Raw genomic sequence first — 13,619 nt, forward strand, 5'->3', positions numbered from 1 at the left:
TGGTATCTGGAGGATTTAGGATAATGGTCCTGGTATCTGGAGGGTTCAGGATAATGGTCCTGGTATCTGGAGGGTTCAGGATAATGGTCCTGGTATCTAGAAGGTTTAAGATAATGGTCCTGGTATCTAGGAGGGTTCAGGATAATGGTCCTGGTATTTGGAGGGTTCAGGATAATGGTCCTGGTATCTGGAGGGTTCAGGATAATGGTCCTGGTATCTGGAGGGTTCAGGATAATGGTCCTGGTATCTGGAGGATTTAGGATAATGGTCCTGGTATCTGGAGGGTTCAGGATAATGGTCCTGGTATCTGGAGGGTTCAGGATAATGGTCCTGGTATCTAGAAGGTTCAAGATAATGGTCCTGGTATCTAGGAGGGTTCAGGATAATGGTCCTGGTATCTGGAGGGTTCAGGATAATGGTCCTGGTATCTAGAGGGTTCAGGATAATGGTCCTGGTATCTGGAGGGTTCAGGATAATGGTCCTGGTATCTGGAGGATTTAGGATAATGGTCCTGGTATCTGGAGGGTTCAGGATAATGGTCCTGGTATCTGGAGGGTTCAGGATAATGGTCCTGGTATCTAGAAGGTTCAAGATAATGGTCCTGGTATCTAGGAGGGTTCAGGATAATGGTCCTGGTATCTGGAGGGTTCATGATAATGGTCCTGGTATCTGGAGGGTTCAGGATAATGGTCCTGGTATCTAGAAGGTTCAAGATAATGGTCCTGGTATCTAGGAGGGTTCAGGATAATGGTCCTGGTATCTGGAGGGTTCAGGATAATGGTCCTGGTATTTGGAGGGTTCAGGATAATGGTCCTGGTATCTGGAGGGTTCAGGATAATGGTCCTGGTATCTAGAGGGTTCAGGATAATGGTCCTGGTATCTGGAGGGTTCAGGATAATGGTCCTGGTATTTGGAAGGGTTCAGGATAATGATCCTGGTATCTAGAGGGTTCAGGATAATGGTCCTGGTATCTAGAGGGTTCAGGATAATACTGCTGTTTTCTACAATGTTCAGTATCACAGTTTTCTTGAGGGTTAGAAAAAATCCCATGGAAAACATAGGAAAGGTGGAAATTTTTAAACAAATAAGCGATTGTTCAACAAACTGCAACAATTTTACACCAAAACTTTTTTGCCCCAGGTAGCGGAAACGCTAAAATCATTCCTGCCTACTGTCTAGTGGAGTGTACTACCCCTGCTGTCTAGTAGAGGATGCTATCTCTGCGATCTAGTGGAGTATACTATCCATGCTGTCTAGTGGAGTATACTATCTGTGCTGTCTAGTGGAGTATACTATCTGTGCTGTCTAGGGCTATGTTCACACTATGTAAAATTACCATCGGCATCAACAGCCGTAGTTTTTGGGGGGTGGAACAATGCCTTAGCTTCAATGGGATCCCGGCCGGAGCGTAGCTTCAATGGGATCCCGGCCGGAGCGTATACACATAGTATACGCTCCGTCCGGGATCCCGTGCGGCCCTGCAAATAACTGCGGCCGTAGGAAACCCTGTCAGTTCACACTATGAGGCGAGCAGCTTAAGTACCGGCCGGGATGATCCGGGCAGAGACCGGACGTTCCGTGACGCGGCCGGGGTCACGGAACGGCCCTTCTCTTCCGTAGTGTGAACATAGCCTAGTGGAGTATACTATCCCTGCTGTCTAGTGGAGTATACTATCTGTGCTGTCTAGTGGAGTATACTATCCGTGCTGTCTAGTGGATTATACTATCCCTGCTGTCTAGTGGAGTATATTATCCCTGCTGTCTAGTGGAGTATACTATCTGTGCTGTCTAGTGGAGGATACTATCCGTGCTGTCTAGTGGAGTATACTATCCGTGCTGTCTAGTGGAGTATACTATCTCTGCTGTTTAGTGTAGTATACTATCTCTGCTGTCTAGTGGAGTATACTATCCCTGCTGTCTAGTGGAGGATACTATGACTGGTCTTTAGTGGGGTATACTATTCCTGCTGTCTAGTGGAGTATACTATCCCTGCTGTCTAGTGGAGGATACTATGACTGGTCTTTAGTGGGGTATACTATCCCTGCTGTCTAGTAGAGTATACTATCTCTGCTGTCTAGTGGAGTATACTATCCCTGCTGTCTAGTGGAGGACACTATGACTGGTCTTTAGTGGGGTATACTATTCCTGCTGTCTAGTGGAGTATACTATCCCTGCTGTCAAGTGTAACTTACTATCCCTGGTGTTTAGTGGGGTATACTATCCCTCCTATCTAGTGGGGTATACTATCCCTCCTGTCTAGTGGGGTGTACTATCCCTGCTGTCTAGTGTAACTTACTATCCCTGGTGTTTAGTGGGGTATACTATCCCTGCTGTCTAGTGGGGTGTACGATCCCTGCTGTCTAGTGGAGTATACTATTCCTGCTGTCTAGTGGAGTGTACGATCCCTGTTGTCTAGTGGGGTGTACTATTCCTGCTGTCTAGTGGGGTATACTATCCCTGCTGTCTAGTGGAGTATACTATCCCTGCTGTCTAGTGGGGTGTACGATCCCTGCTGTCTAGTGGGGTATACTATTCCTGCTGTCTAGTGGAGTATACTATCCGTGCTGTCTAGTGGAGTATACTATTCCTGCTGTCTAGTGGGGTATACTATTCCTGCTGTCTAGTGGGGTATACTATCCCTGCTGTCTAGTGGAGTATACTATCCCTGCTGTCTAGTGGGGTATACTATCCCTGCTGTCTAGTGGGGTATACTATTCCTGCTTCTAGTGGGGTGTATGATCCCTGGTGTCTAGTGGAGTATACTATTCCTGCTGTCTAGTGGAGTGCTTACACATGGTTCCCACTTTTCAATGTAGTCAGTGTATAGATTTTTCCTAGTGCTTGTGTGGATGACACAGGGAGAGGTGGGAATCGACAGGTTTGGCACCTGTGCTCAACCTTCAATGATAACAAGTAGAACTGTGAATGCAGCTCTGGAGTTTTGAGGCTCCCTATTATGACTGCAATGCAATGTAACTATGGCCGTTGAATGCACACTACGTATCAGATAAAGGCCGTTGAATATACGTCCCCGTGAAAAATGAACATGTCAATTATTTCTGGCCGGTAATGCTGCAACAACGGCCGTGGATTTCAATGCGGCCGCGAACGTAAAACTTATATCTGGCGAATTAAACTTGATTTTGATTTAAAAAAATTTCTGAGTGGTTTCTCGGGCTGGGTGCAGTATTTAGAGAGGATGTACCACCCCGTACATCCTCTTTAACCTAAACCCACGGATCGATCGGCGCCGGCACGGGAAAGCCAGTGCCGCGGTCTGTTTTTCAAACCGCTGCCGGTTCCCGTGCACGGCGCCGTTCGATCCAGCGGTACCGGCCGGTGCTGAAGCACTGGAGGTCGGCCAGCCCGTCCCCAGTGGGAGGGAATTCCCTCCCCTGTATGACGCGGCTCCATTCATTCGAAGCGAGCCGCCCCGCTTATAAACATGCTAGGAAGCAAAATTAAGCAACGGTCGTAAAAGTCCGGACGGTAAAAACAACGGCTGTTATTTTACGTTGTGTGAACATAGCCTTAAACTGCAAAATGCCATTCACCGATGGGCGCACCGTTTAGAATGTACCTGTTGGTTGATAGAGACCTAGGGGGAGATTTATCAAACATGGTGTAAAGTGAAACTGGCTCAGTCGCCCCTAGCAACCAATCAGATTCCACCTCTCATTCCTCACAGACTCTTTGGAAAATGAAAGGTGGAATCTGATTGGTTGCTAGGGGCAACTGAGCCAGTTTCACTTTACACCATGTTTGATAAATCTCCCCCTATAAACATGGCAGGAGATCCTGATGATCTCAGCAGGATCCTCACGCAATCCAGTATCTATGTGAACAGCTCAATACAAAGGTCCACGGCAGTACATTTCACTGTGGACGTGGACCTCTATATTGTGCTAACCCAAGGGCCTTGTATCAGGGCAAAATTGCAAATACTCTTTTTAAAGGGCCGGTAACCCTACAATCGTGTTTGCTGCATTGCGTATAACTCAGGTGACCTCAGGTGTGTGCACAGTAAGGCCGTATGTTTTACATAAATCACGGCCGTTGTTGCAGTTTGCAATTTTGTAGGATTTTATTGGGATTTGCTGACAATCTTAAGTCTGTAAACCCAGGCCAATAGTCTTTTTACATCTCTTGTCAAGAAAAACAAGGATCAGACATGATGGTTTTTTTTTTTCTCACAGAGGGGTCTGGCAGACGCTTATCTCCTTCCCTGTATAAAATAACACATAACAGTGATCTGTCTATGAGCAGCGTAAGTCCTTCTCCACACACGTAAAAGAGTCCTATAGAGAGGCCTATGGGAAAAACGCCAGAAAAAACGCAATAACCAGAGCGTGCTGAGCCTGGAAGTAAAGCAACAGGGCTTAAAAACACCTCTAAAAGGCGAAAACACTGCGTATGTAGACTTATTAATAATTCCTAACACCTTAAAAGAACATCTCGCCTCAGAAATTGTAATATAAAAACAACTGCAGCTAAAGTCCACAACCCATGATACTTACCGTTACCGTCAGACCAAACCTTACATCTGTACAAGGACAGGGCTAGAGGTGGGCTTTATCCGCGACATGGGTAGAGACCCGGGGAGGCGGGCACAGAGGTTGGACCCCCCCGCGATCTAGTACTTGTCCCCTATCCAGTGGATACGGTAAACAGATCAAGAAAACACTGTCGGCTGCTGGTTAAAGCGCTTAAAGTGAATTCCTTGGTGCCCCTGGGAAATACAGTAGACCGTGGAGACTCATTTAAGAGTCACAGGACTAGTCAGATATCCCTCCAGGAAAGGACCTAGCCAAGTGATGGCTCCTGGAAGGAAACCACCAAAACCACCATATTAAGGACATGACAAAGGAAAACCAAAGCCAGATATCTATCCACAGACAGCTGTTTCGGGATGTTGTCTCTCATCAGCATGGAGTATCCAGTAAGTTTAAAGAAAAAGTTTGGGGATTTTGAAAATCCGGCAGCCAGCAGGGGCCGGGGGTAATTTGATAACAAGTAGGAACTTACCTCTCCCCGTGCCCTCAGCGAGCGGGCTGAGTAGCCAGTCCATCAGCTGGGACAGGCATTTTCCCCAGAGTCCTGACGTCATCACAACTCAGGGGGAAATGACTTCTGGTGGCGGGTCCCGCAGCCGATCCCGCCACTCACCACAGGCACGGGGAGAAGTGCCTACTTGTTATCAAATTCCCGACACCGGCTGCCTGATTTTCAAAATCCCCCGACTTCCCCTTTAAATCGAAAAACCCCTTTTAAGGGATATTCCCATCTCAACCAACATAGTTCTACTCATAGGACTCGTCAGGTTAAATATTTTTGCAAATATATTCATTTCGCAAACTTGTCTTCTTCTCCTGAAATGTTGCTCTGTACCTCCCATTGTTGACAGCTCGTTCTCTAGGTTACCTACCACCACTCTGCTCTAAAAGCAGTGGTCTAGCCAGTATATATTAAGTAGATATGGTGTGTGTACATATACTGTATAATATATATATATAAATATATATATATAAATATGTGTACTATATCTATATACACACACCTGCCAGACCACTGCTTTTAGAGCAGAGAGGTGGTCGGCAATCTAAAGAACAAGCTGTCAACAATGGGAGGGAAAGAGCAGCATATCAGGAGAAGGAGGAGCTTTGCTAAATGCTAAAAAATATTTAATTTGATAAATTCTACAAGTATAATTATATTGGGTGAGATGGGAGTACCCCTTTATACTGCTCATCCCACGTCGTGGATAAAGTCACCTTGTAGCCCTAGGGCTACATGGCAACATGGGTTGTGTGCGTAGCTAGGATTCACAGGGCCCCATAGCAAAAAATTGTGGGGGGCCCCTCTCCTCTACGCACAACACAAAGCACTGCATATGTATATATAGGCAGAATCCTACCTGTAGCCACAAGAGTGACTGGCAGAACAGAGAGCCAATGGCTGCTTGCTATGACAGTCCACTGTTTTTACCTAAAAGAGCCCATTAGCAGCCATTATTGTTACATACATAGGCGCATGATCGGACTACCTTCTGCTTAACCCATTATATACTGCATTGTGTAAGTGACCCAATGTTCAGCAGACAAGGAGATATCTGCAGGCCAGAACAGAGTTCAGGGGTTATCAGTGCAGTAAAGCAGAGATCTCCTTGTATTCTGCTTGTTAGCCCTTTTTTGTGTTGCAGCATTGGGCCACTTACACACTGCTGTACATAAGGGGTTAAGCAGAAGGATGCAGGATGTCTCTTACCTTCTCCCCCGTACCCTCCTGCTGCATGGGCCCCATAGCTGCTGCTTACCCTGCCTCTATGGTAGCTACAAGGACTACGGTCATAATTACACCAGGGTTGTCGGGAGCTCTGAATACTAAACCTAACTAATTAAACCCCTGTGGCACATGTAATGGTGGCAATATTGGTGATTGGGGTTCAATATCCTTCTGTATGTTTTTGGGCGACCTCTATATACATAAGGCTGAAGAGCTCTGTAGGTGTCTGGGAAGCTGGGAGGGGGGGGGGGCTAATGGCTTTCAGCTGGGGAGGAAAGACAATGCAGCCTGAGGGGGTGAAGATCAGAGAAGGCAGAGATTTAGGTCATTATTATGGAGGCTGAGGACAACGAAGTGGCCCTGCGGGGAGCCGCCTGTGTCCAGCCCCATAGACCAATCATCTCGCCATGGTTTATTATGACATTGCATCACTGCGTTACTTGACATCATCCCTGGCTTTCTCGCCTCGTAACGCCGCGATGGAGGTCAAACCTTATTATAATAATTCCCCTGTTTAATTTCTTTTTACGAGGCTGAATGCTGCAGTAATCCTTTTATTGCCTGGGTGCAGTAAAACACCACGTAGACATGGGCTGCACTAGACATCAGCCTCCGCACATCCAGGCTCGGGTGGGACAGCGTCACCCAGATGCGGAGATGGAGTGGCGGCCATGTATTGTTCAGGTACCGGGGAGATGTGTACGACGACACTCAAGATGCTCATCTACAAATAGGAGGACGCTGAGCCAGACAAATCCATACAGATGAGCTGACGTGTCGTGATTACAGGAGGATCTGCAAAACCACGACCCACTGAACCGGAGGAGAGACTGCACCATTTCTGTTAACCCTTCACAGGACGGAGCCAGGGAGGGAGGGAGGAAGGGAGGGCCTCCTGAGCAGAACGTGACTCTGCAAGGTTCGGGAGGGATCCATCACTGCACGTCTGACAGGATGATGACTCTGCTAGATGGAAATGATCAGTGCATAAATCCACTCAGCCATTACATGAAATGGGACCTAAAGAAGACACAGGGACTTAAAGGGGATGCGGCATCACAACATTACTTATTGTTTAAGTCACGTTTTTTATGTTGAACACATTTGTAAAGAATTTTCATGATTTTTTTATTTTTTAATATAGATATATGTAGGAGAAGTCTTACAATTGCCATTTTCAAGCGTGACAGAGAGTCACTGAAACGTTGCGTTTGGAGTGTTGCACTATGAATTGACTGAATAAACACAGCTTATTGAGCTTTTTCACTACACTGGAGTGCTGTGGATTCTCTGCATATATACTCACTACGATCTTTGGTCTGGATCAAGATCCGCTGGCACCACCAATACTACATTAAAGCAGTGCTGCTTCTTCTCTTTTACTACATAGATAGATAGATAGATAGATAGATAGATAGATAGGAGATAGATAGATAGATAGATAGATAGATAGATAGATAGATAGATAGATAGAAGATAGATAGATAGATAGATAGATAGATAGATAGATAGATAGGAGATAGATAGATAGATAATAGATAGGAGATGGATAGGAGATAGATAGATAGATAGATAGATAGATAGATAGATAGATAGATAGATAGGAGATAGATAGATAGATAGATAGATAGATAGATAGATAGATAGATAGATAGGAGATAGAAAGATCGATCTATACTCTTCTATGACATTTCCAGATAAGATATCTGGATATATATGGTAGCTATGGTCAATGTGGCTGCAGAAAAGCATATCTCTAAATGCTGTTAACAGCAGCTCAGGCAAGATCACGTACAATCAATCAAAAAATCTATAATCAGAAATAAAAAGCAGATAAGAAGAAATAGTATATATCAGTATCTGTTTTTTATTAATAAAAAATATAGGTGAACTATTCCTTTAAGAAGCTGGGTTTGATTATGAAAGCAGCATTGCTGGCTGGTGATGATCATCATATCAGTTTCTGTTCTCCGGTAATCCCAGGCGCTGCTCTCCTCCCTATAGACAGATTTGTAGTATTGCTGAACTGCACATCCTGATCCTCCTGGTTGATGAATAGAATGCCAAAGCTACATGGGCAGGAATGAGGGAACCCTGGGTTTAATGTTTTAAAGGCAAAGGTAATAAAAACAACCCCTTCCATATGCCCTGTTGGGGTATATGGATATTAAAGTGGGGTCTCCCAGGCTTATTACGCCCCCTCTATGAGCCACAGTCAAGAGATGCTCAAATCCATGTATTCCACAAACACCTACATGCTTGAAGCGCCAACTTCTAAAGCCCCTATTACACGGGCGATCGCCGAGAGCTGGCAGCAAGCAGGTAAGGAGATAGGAGATAGCGGTGGTCCGCTGCCCCTGCTCCTATTACATGGAGTGACGGCAGCAGATCGTTGCTATTAATCGTTTGTCTTTCAACACATTGAAAGACAATGGCAGACGATGAGCAGACATCGTTCATGTTGGCTGATTGTCGCCTTCTATTACACAAAGCGATTTTTGGCCGTAATGGCTGATAATCGACCAAATCTGGACGATTATCGCTTTGTGTAATTGGGCCTTCATTCTACCTGCAGGGCATGTGTGGCTGATTCCAGCTTTCCTCTGCAAGAATTGATGTTTACCAACTGCACTGGCCGCGATCTACTGGTTTCAGAAGCTGTACTGGCAGCGATCTACTGGTTTCAGAAGCTGTACTGGCCGCGATCTACTGGTTTTAGAAGCTTGACTGGCAGCGATCTACTGGTTTCAGAAGCTTGACTGGCAGCAATCTACTGGTTTTAGAAGCTTGACTGGCAGCGATCTACTGGTTGCAGAAGCTTGACTGGCAGCGATCTACTGGTTTCAGAAGCTTGACTGGCAGCGATCTACTGGTTGCAGAAGCTTGACTGGCAGCGATCTACTGGTTTTAGAAGCTTGACTGGCAGCGATCTACTGGTTTAAGAAGCTTGACTGGCAGCAATCTACTGGTTTTAGAAGCTTGACTGGCAGCGATCTACTTGTTGCAGAAGCTTGACTGGCAGCGATTTACTGGTTTCAGAAGCTTGACTGGCAGCGATCTACTGGTTTCAGAAGCTTGACTGGCAGCGATCTGCTCTGCTCGTTTCAGAAGCTTGACTGGCAGCGATCTACTGGTTTCAGAAGCTTGACTGGCAGCGATCTACTGGTTGCAGAAGCTTGACTGGCAGCGATCTACTGGTTTCAGAAGCTTGACTGGCAGCGATCTACTATTTTCAGAAGCTTGACTGGCAGCGATCTACTGGTTGCAGAAGCTTGACTGGCAGCGATCTACTATTTTCAGAAGCTTGACTGGCAGCGATCTACTGGTTTCAGAAGCTTGACTGGCAGCGATCTACTATTTTCAGAAGCTTGACTGGCAGCGATCTACTGGTTGTAGAAGCTTGACTGGCAGCGATCTACTGGTTTCAGAAGCTTGACTGGCAGCGATCAGCTGGTCACTGAGAAGGCTTCATTGTAAAAAGGATATGCAGAACACTTTGCTACTGTAACCAATGACAGCTGTCGCTGTAGCCAATGTACTAATGTCTGTACTAAGAAAACCTTCTATAGACAGGGGTGTCAGTCCTGCAGCTCTTCAGCTTTTTAGAACTACAATTCCCATCTTGCCTGGATAGCCAACGTCAAAGCTTTAGATGTCCAGGCATGATGTGAATTGTAGTTCTGCAACAGCTGGAGGACGGCAGTTTGACTCCTGAGGCCTAGAACAGTGTTTCCCAACCGAAGGCCTCCTGGGAACCTGTCCACTCTGCAAAGGACCACAAAACAAGGCTCTCACTTGTATAGTATGGGAGGCATTACACTCCTAGGTTTTTATTGAGGGGCATGAGTTATAGACGCTGTGGCCCACACTTTGGGTGAGATTTATCAAACTGGTGTAAAGTAGAATTGTCTTAGTTGCCCCTAGCAACCAATCAGATTCCATACTTTCCAAAGAATGTGGAAGGGATGAAAAGTGGAATCTGATTGGTTGCTAGGGGCAACTGAGCCAATTCTACTTTACACCATGTTTGATGAATCTCCCCCCTTTTTCTTTAAGGGATAAGAGTAAAAGTTTGCCAGAAAGTGAAACCTTTTACAACATAGATATTCCTCCATGGTAATAAGGTTGGGAGTCAATAAAAGTTTCCAGAATGCTACAAAAATTGTCAGTAATTGACACAGGGGATAATCTTGTATTTTGGAAGGGTTTAAGGAAATTAGGAGGCTGGGCTGGGAAATGGCAAATGAAATGTAATCTGGATCAGGGTAAGGTTATAGACGTGAGAACTATGTCATTATACCATACTAAGTGGGATATATATGACAAAGCAGAGGATTTAGGGATATCAGTGGATGAGGCCCTGACGTGTAGCAACCAGTGGCAGGCAGCTGCCGCAAAGGCTGAGGTGATACGAACACTGGCGGATATTTATGCCCCTGTCTTAGGGCGAGTTCAGACTATGGAATTCTCGTGGATAAATTCTGCCCAATTCCTTCGCTAGAACGCGCTCACAGCCGCGCGCCTTTCCGCCGGCTCCATAGACACCATTCTATGGGCCGGCTGATTCCGCCATCCACCGAAAGAATTGACGTGTCAATTCTTTCGGCTGAATGTGGAATCTGCTCGTGCATAGAATGGTGTCTATGGCACGGGCGGAGAGGCGCGCGGCCGTGAGCGCATACAGGCAATTGTCAAATTCTCTTTGTGGACCATAGCGACCAATCACAGCTCAGCTTTCAGTTTACCAGAGCTCATTTATATTTAAAAGCTGGGCTCTGATTGGTTGCTTCTGTGTTGCTATTATTTGAATTGTATCTTGTACAATGCCGATTCAGATGTAAGTCTGGTTGCTAGGAATCTTCTGCCTAGCAACCGCAGTGTTTAAATATTTAAATGGCAACCAGTCCGTCTTAAATGGATCATACCATGTGATGTGTTGATGGGGGTGACTATTCTGTGAGTGTTGCATATAGAATTCAAGGTATATATATATATATATATATATATATATATCAACAGTCAATACAGAGATCTATAAAGTAGTGATTGTACACTCAGGCTTGTGGAACCCCAGTCTAGCGATCTCATTTGGATTGAGTAGTAGGCAGACACTATACACTGACGCTCCCTTTGCTCTTTGTGCCTGACAAAGATGGCGGACCCACTGCAAGAGAATGGAGTGGCAGCACACGTTTCCACCCGTGGCACCATCAAATCGTGGGACACCAGACACAGGATATGGGGATGAGTGTCTGATCAGTGGGGGTTCCACCATAGAGACCCCCACCAATCAGACACTCATCCCCTATCCTGTTCACAGGTAACCAGTGAGGGTAAGAAATCCAGTGTGTGCAGCCTCATTTATACAGGAACCACCCAAGAACATTTCATCAGCCAGTCATTGCCCCTCCTCACCATATAAAAAGCTCTGCAGGTCTGCAGAACATCACAAGAATTTTTACGCCCGCTATAACATTTGGATTAATTGAGTCATTAAAGGGGTAGTTCAGAAGAAAAAATTTTTTTTGAAATCCACTCATGCCAGAAAGTGCCAGATTTGTGATTTACTTCTATTAAAAAATCTCCAGTCTTCTGGTACTTATCAGCTGCTGCATGTTCTACAGGAAGTAGTGTATTCTTGCCAGTCTGACACAGTGCTCTCTGCTGCCACCTCTGTCCATGTCAGGAACTGTCCAGAGCAGCAGCAAATGCCCATAGAAAACCTCTCCTGCCCTGGACAGTTCTTGACATGGACAGAGGTGGCAGCAGAGAGCCCTGTGTCAGAATGGAGAGAAAACATCACTTCCTGCAGGATATACAGCAGCTGATAAGTATTGGAAGTCTAGAGATTTTTTAATAGAAGTAAATTACATTTTTTTGTTGTTGCTGAATTACCCTTTTAAGGGTACATTTACAAGGGCATAATGTACACTGTATGGGGGGATGTATGGATGGATGGGGGGATCCCCTATGAGAAGCCTTTTTATCTAGAGCAAAACAACTTTAATAACACAAACAGCATGGATGGGGAACCTTCAGCCCTCCAGCTTTTGCAAAACTACAAATCCCATCATGCCTGGACAGCCAGAGCTTTGAGAGGAGCCTGCTGAAGCATTGAAGACACCAACCAGCCAAGCCTGACAAGTGGAGACTGCGAGGCTGTGGCTGCAAAGAAGCCCTGAAATGTGAGACCCATGTTTGAGCTATGGAGAGTAGCAGTGCCCATCATTCCCATCAGTAACAGAGAGGGCAGAGGTAGTGACGACACCTACTAAGAGTTCAACGGGTTCAGCCGGAGAGCCGGTGCTGCCTAATGCCCAAAGGCTGAAGCGAGGGCTCCCTGGGGCCTAACCCAGTGATAGCTGATCGCAGAGAGTACATTAGACCTATGATCAGCATCCGCCAAATAGGATGGAGTTGTCCAAACCTGATACTCTATCCAGATCTATATTCACATTCTATATCAGGGGTAGGGAACCTTGGCTCTCCAGCTGTTGCAACACTACAACTCCTATCATGCCTAGACAGCCTTTGGCTGTCCAGGCATGATGGGAGTTGTAGTTTTGCAACAGCTGGAGAGCCAAGGTTCCCTACCTCTGTTTTATATAATGTCAGTGAGGCCATTATGTCTTTTTCTATTAAATAAATTGGTTTTAGAAAGCTGCATAGATTTGTAATTTACTTCTATTTAGAGATCCAGTACTTATCAGCTGCTGTATGTCCTACAGTAAGTGGTGAATTCCCTCCAGTCACCAGTGGTGTATTTTTTCCAGTCTGACACAGTGCTCTCTGCTGCCACCTCTGCCCATGTCAGGAACTGTCCAGAGCAGCAGCAAATCCCCATAAAAAACTTCTGCTGACTGCTTTATTATTTGCTTTATATCTGTTTGTGAATATGTTATAATTGCATATATGAACATATTACTTGCAAACCTATTCTACCCTTATGGATATTTTTAAAGACATACTGTCTGAACACATTATTTTATGATTTATTGTTTAATCTCTTCTGTTTTTCTTTACACCTTATCTATACAAAGTGTTATATATGTTGTATTCTTGTTTGCAAAAATTTGCTTTTAATTGCAAAATTCTACTGAAAAAATTCAATAAAATATATTGAAACAGAAAACCTCTCCTGCTCAGGAGCAGAGAGCACTGTGTCAGACTGGAAAAAATATGTCACTTCCTGCAGGACATGCAGTAGCTGATAAGTACTGGACAACTGGAGATTTTTAAATAGAAGTAAATTACAAATCTGTCTAACTTTCTGACATCAGATGATTTGAAAGAAATAGAGTACCCCTTTAAAACGTTAACGCCACCGTAAAAGTCCT

This window comes from Dendropsophus ebraccatus, chromosome 8 (genome assembly GCF_027789765.1).
Source record: "Dendropsophus ebraccatus isolate aDenEbr1 chromosome 8, aDenEbr1.pat, whole genome shotgun sequence".
NCBI classification, from domain to species: Eukaryota; Metazoa; Chordata; class Amphibia; order Anura; family Hylidae; genus Dendropsophus; species Dendropsophus ebraccatus.